Consider the following 6,707-nt stretch of genomic DNA (forward strand, 5'->3'; position numbering starts at 1 on the left):
TTTGATCCCTGGGTCTGGAAGATCCCCTGAAGAATGAAATGGCAACCCACTTCAGTATTCTTGCCTGGAAAATCCCCATGGACAGAGGAGCCTTGTGGGTAACAGTCCATGGGGTCACAAACAGTTGGACACGACTGAGCAACTAACACTTTCACAAAAAATATCCCACAAAAACATAAACTATTTCTTATGGGTATGTGTGGGTATGGATAGAGATGTGTGTGAAAAAAGAATCTTACTCTGATAGAAGAACCTTAAAATGCTCTTTTCCGGTTATTGCAGTGTGAGGAACCATGAGCAGCAAAGTCTCCTGCAACACCCTCTATGAGGCATGGCAGGAAGTCAGCACAGGAATCAGCATAAACGCTGGAAGATTTTGGAGATGATGGATCAGCCAGAAGAACTATGACCCTCAGAAGGACAAATGCTTCTCGGGCACCATCAGGCTTAAGTCCACTCCCCTCCCCAAGTTCTCTGTATGTGTCTTGGGATACCAGCAGCACTGTGATGAGGCCAAGGCTGTGGATATCCCCCACATGGACACTGAGGTGCTGAAGAAACTCAGTAAGAACAAGAAACTGGTCAAGAAGCTTGCCAAGAAATATGATGCCTTTTTGGCTTCAGAGTCTCTGATCAAGCAGATCCCAAGAATCCTGGGCCCAGGCCTGAATAAGGCTGGCAATTTGCGTTCCTCGCTGACCCACAATGAGAACATGGTGGCCAAAATTGATGAAGTGAAGTCCATGATCAAGTTCCAGATGAAGAAGGTGCTGTGTCTGGCAGTGGCTGTTGGCCACGTGAAGATGACAGATGATGAGCTTGTGTACACCATCCACTTAGCTGTCAACTTCCTGATGTCATTGCTCAGAAAAACTGTCAGAAAGTCAGGGCCTTGTACATTAAGAGCACCATGGGCAAGCCCCACCATCTGTACTAAACATAGCTTAATAAACCATACTCAACTATACTCCAAAAAAAAAAAAAAAAAAAACCTTAAAATGATACTGTTTAAAATTTTTAAATGTGAAGAAAAACATGAATTTTTGATATTATAATATTTTAAATAAAACTAAAAAGCAATTCTGTAAGATACAAGTTGGCAGTGTGGTGAGCTGTACCTATTCAAGCTGAAACTATTGTTATTTTGAGAAACTTTGATTCTAGTTCTCCGACTATGGGCATGAAATCAGGCCATGAGAACTCACCTCCTAGTAAGGATTTGACTCTATGGTACTTAAGGTCTCCACTTTTGAATTGTCTTCCTAATGTAGAATTTAATACAATCCCCTGTTATAAGTGTTTCTTGAACAAAAATATTAATATAATGATACTCTGCATTTTAAATATTTTCCTACTTTTTATCATCCAGTCCAGTTTCAATGGAGCCAATCTGTGCACTGAGATATATAAGTTTACACAGCAGAGAAAACCTTACAAAGACCATTTCTGTAATTGAAAAGTTTAGTAGTAGGCATAAAACAAAACAGAGAACTTCATTTCACTACACTCTTCCTGTACTCATTAAAATGTTTAGGGCTGACTGAGACAGCTGAATACAATGGGAAATGCTAAGTGTTTTTGTCTTCTTGTCTTTATTAGCATATATAATGCTTCAGTTTGCTGAAAATATAGTTAGTCTTCATTGCACAGTCTTTTCAAAAATATGTTATCATTACCTTTTCCAGTACTATTGGAATGAAAAAGATGTTTCATCTACTTATTTATAGATTGTCCCAGTATTGTTCTCCAGCAATTTCTAAAGAATAAGTTTTGAAGAGGTGCTTTGAGGTGCTTTGTTTTTTTACATAAGACAAAATCTGAGAGTGTTTCCATACTTGGATCATTTGTTGACTGGGGCTGAAATATTATTTAATAATAGAGAAACAAATGAAGATGAGGAGGAAAGGGCAAGACCAACTATGGATGCTCTAGTCAATTTTCCACAGCAGTCACTTGGAGAACATGCTTTGTTATCTAAAGAAATAAAATCTTTCTAGCTCTCTCCATTGCATAAGGACATCTGAAGGCCTATTATAAGATTTTGCAATATGGGTGCTAGGAAACCAGAGTGAACAACATGGTTTGTTTAAATTAACAAATTTACATTTCTTCCCAGTCACAAGTCATCTGCAAAAATCAATTTCACCTGAAGTTTTGCCCACGATTTCCTTTCTCTAGGCTTACCTTTTGTTGTGCTGTGTTTGAGCATGAAACATATAATTCTTTATTTTTGTGCATGCCATTTATAAACTGATCAGAAATGGATACTAAAGTGCTTCAAAACAGAAAAGTTCATTTGACATTCAGAAAATGTGTTCTTGCTAATACGCCCCTTGAAAGTGAAAGTAGTAAATGTGTTAGTTGCTCAGGTGTGTCCAACTCTTTGCAACCCCGTGAACTGTAGCCTGCCAGGCTTCTCTGTCCATGGAATTCTCCAGACAAGACTACTGGAGTGGGAATCCACTCCCTTCTCCAAGAGATCTTCCCCACCCAGGAATCGAACCCCAGTGTCCTTCATTGCAGGTGGATTCTTTACCATCTGAGCCACAGGAAGCCCCAACATGCTCATTATGAATGTTAAAAAACAGCATTTATATTCACTCCCAAGATCCCTGGGGCCAAGGAAGTATTTGTACTTGCAACATATTCTAATCTAGTGATGCTATAATTTATGAGAAAAATAAGATATAACTTCATATTAGCTCTTGGTGAGTTTTTTTTTTTTCTGTGCATGTGTTTCTCCTGTTGGCTTCAAATACTTTAATGAAGCATCATTTTTGGGTTTCTGTTATGTACCTTCTTAGGAATAAATTGTTATTTGGATGACTTCAGATTGTGTATTTCAGCCATAGACTGTCAATTACAGGTGAGAAGGAGGTATGGAACAATACGCTTCTTCTCTTCTAGGATCTTTTGTTTTCCCTTGAGCTTGAAGAGACCTTTTGTTTTTTGAGTCAAGAGCTCTGTCTGAAAATCCTCTCGATATGAATTCATTATATTCATGAATTCAAAATGGCATCTAGATGATGATGACACTAGTATTTATATTTATATGAGTGCTGAAGAATTGATGCTTTTGAACTGTGGCGTTGGAGAAGACTCTTGAGAGCCCCTTGGATTGCAAGGAGATCTAACCAGTCCTACAGGAAATCAGTCCTGAATATTCATTGGAAGGACTGATGTTGAAGCTGAAACTCTAATACTTTGGCCACCTGATGCGAACTGACTCATTGGAAAAAACCCTGACGCTGGGCAAGATTGAAGGCAGGAGGAGAAGGGGATAACAGAGGATGAGATGATTGGATGGTATCACCAACTCGATGAGTTTGACCAAGCTTCAGTAGTTGGTGATGAACAGGGAAGCCTGGCAATCCATGGGCTCACAGAGAGTCGGACATGACTGAGTGACTGAACTGAGTTATAACAAAGCACCACAGGCTGGTTTGGTTAAATATAACAGAAATTTGTTTCTCACAGTCTGGTGGCTGGAAGTTGAGATCAGGGTGCCAGTATAGTTAAGTTTTGGTGTGGGCCAAAACTTGGTCTGGACTGCAGACTGCTATCTTGTGGTATCCTCCCATGGCAGAATGGATTGAGAGAGATCTCTGAGTTCCATTCATGACGGCTCTATCCTCATGACCTAATTACCTCCTAAAGGCCCCACCTCCTCATATCATCATATTTGGGATTAGGATTTCAACATATGAATTTTGGAGGGATACAAACATTCAGCCCATCACACATACATGACATCACTTGATCTGGGTTCTATGCTCCATGAGGGCAAAGGCTGCTTCATTGCTTTATCTCCAGTGCAACACACCATGACTGCTCTATAGTTTGTGCAAATATTTGTGGAATATATGAGTTAATTTTCACAAGTCTAGTAGTACCTAGAGTTATGCCAGTTATGAGGTTAAGGATACAGCTTTCTGACTGCCACGTCTACCCAAAACTTCTGACCTCAACTATGAGGAGTTAGGATCCAAACACAAAGTTAGAGGAAGGATTTCATATAAAAACCACCCTCATTTCTGATGCCAGCTGCAAGTTCAGGAGTTTCCCAAAAACCACCTCAGGTTTAATGGTCACCTAGGAAGCCTCACAGAACTCACTGAGAGCTATTATAGTCACAGACATGAACTATCACAGAAAAAAAAGGAAGTCAACTAGAATCAGTCGAAGGAAGAGGGCCACAGAGTAGGGTCTCAGAGGGTTTCTGTAGCTCCCAGCATCTTCAAGATGCTTTACCCTGCTAACAATCATGTTTGACCAGACGCATGAAATACGGTCAGTCTGAGAAGATCACCTGAGCTTCACTCTTGAGAATTTTTATTGGGGTCTCATTATCTTGGAATGGTTGATTGACTGATATACCAAGTGGTCCAAGGGGGTCTATCATGAGTCACCTTCATAATTTTTAAATTGGATGATAATTACAATATTCTGATGGCTTTTGCCATACATCAGTATGAATCAGCCATAGCTATACATGTGTCCCCTCCATCCTGAACCCCCTCAAACCTCCCTCCCCAACCCCTCCCTCTGGGTTGTCACAAAGCACCAGTTTTGGGTGCCCTGCTTCATGCCTCAAACCTGCACTGGTCATCTATTTTACATATGGTAATGTATATGTTTCAGTGCTATTCTCTCAAATCATCCCACCCTCTCCTCCTCCTCCTGAGTCCAAAAGTCTGTTCTTTACATCTGTGTCTCCTTTGCTGCTCTGCATGTAGGAGAGTCAATACCATCTTTCTAGATTCCATATATATTAATTACTATACAGTATTTTTCTTTCCCTTTCTGACTTACTTCCCTCTGTATGATAGGCTCCAGATTTATCCACCTCATTTAGAACTGACCATGAGTCACCTTCTTAACATGCTCTATTAGATGTAGATCAAGGGGGCTGCCATGAACAACAACACTCCTATTGAGAGCTGAAGGTTTAGAAATTACCTTCCAGAGATAGAAACAAAAGCCAGACCTCTCTTTGGGTAAGGACAAAACAAGCATTTCCATTTTATAGATTAAATAAAAATATCATACACCAAAGTCTGACCAGCTAGGGTTGGGACACAGGACTATCGGTTTCTAAGGTCCAGCTTCTATCTAAAATGGACATTTTCTCCCCATCTTGCTAACCAATTCCACTTCTTATATTTTTGCTCTTCGTTAATAGCACCTCCATTTTTCTAATTTCCCAATGTACAAATATTTGTGTTATCCTCCACTTTTACCTCTATCTCGCAATCCAAATAATTTCCAAATCACATCAATTCTATGTCTGTCATTAATGTCTCTCAAATCTGCCTCTTTCTCTTCATTCTTTGCTGGTAACACGTCAGTTCCAGTTTTCACTATTTCTGACTTAAAACTGTGCCAGGTTGCTTTAAGGAGCCTTCTGTTCACATTATCGACCCACATTCACTATTTCCACTTGGTCATCAGATTGATCTACCAAAAAAAGCAGAGATATTCACATCACTAGTATTCGTAAAAGTCTGCATGATGCTCTTACATAAAAGGCAAACTCCTAAGTGTGACTAACTTGGCCTTGAGCAATCTGAAACCAAACTATATTCCTATTTCCTTTCTTCCACATATTCCCTGGTACTAGCCATATGGACTTTACTCATCCCATGAACATAATAAGCTATATCAAGATTTCATTTTTCTGTCATTAGTTTCTGCAAGAATTATCCTTGTCTCCCTCTTCACCTGTCATTGAAATGTAGTTCAAAGGTTACCTCAATGGTGATGCTCTCATTTCCTTCTCCAGATAGAATTATATACGCTCCCTTTCAGAACTGCCATTGTCTATTATTCCTGTTTCAGTAACAGTGTCTAACACATTGTATTTTGATTTATTGATTTACGTGTCCCTTGAATTACATTATATATACTTTATAACGGCAGGAACTCCCTTCAGCAAATACCTAGAGAAATACTTACACTGGGTAAGGGATTATAAGACAGTTTCTGAATGAATGCAAGCCCTTTGGATGAGGCTCTGTGTTTTATTCCCCATTGCATTTTTATGTCTACCACATAGTAAGTGCTAAATAAATCTAAGTTTAAAAACTAAACTTAAGCGAGAGGGGATATATAGGTACACATGTAGTTAATTCATGTTGTTGTAGAGCAGAAAATAGCAACATTGTAAGGCAATTATACTCCAATTAAGAAAAATACTTTAAAATATACACTGTTCCCAATAGGAAAAGACATAAACGTAATGAAGGAATAATGAAGGAGCAAGTGAAGGAATGAATATTCAGTCTCTGCCAAAACTATCAAGTTTGGATTAAATCTCTCAGTTCACTGGGTTTAATCATCCTAATTCTATTTTTTAGGGTAAATGATAAAAGTAACTATCTTAAAGCAAATACAGGCATGCAAAATTAATCTAATCCGCTGGAGATAATTCCATGAGTTTTAGTGAAATCATACTTCATTCATTTTAATTCATTTCAACATACAAATATTTATGTGGGGCAGACAGCACATCCAGAACTATTTCTCAGGCACCAAGTAGTTTTCAAACATAAACAGCACACAGAATCCTTTCTTTAAAATGTTCTGTATACAAAAGTGATGGCACAACTAGAGCCTATGTGATATGAAATTATAACACATGTTCAAAACAGTGTCAAGACTCAGATTGGGAGTGACCACATCTATTTTGAGGGTCAGTCAATGCATCA

General features: G+C 38.8%; 1 pseudogene; it reads left to right on the top strand.

Annotated features, from left to right (window-relative positions):
• The first annotated feature begins 293 nt into the window (after positions 1 to 293).
• On the top strand, positions 294 to 937 carry LOC138442896 (large ribosomal subunit protein uL1 pseudogene; annotated as a pseudogene).
• The last annotated feature ends 5,770 nt before the right edge of the window (positions 938 to 6,707 follow it).

Source organism: Ovis canadensis, chromosome 6, assembly GCF_042477335.2.
Source record: "Ovis canadensis isolate MfBH-ARS-UI-01 breed Bighorn chromosome 6, ARS-UI_OviCan_v2, whole genome shotgun sequence".
Classification (NCBI taxonomy): Eukaryota; Metazoa; Chordata; class Mammalia; order Artiodactyla; family Bovidae; genus Ovis; species Ovis canadensis.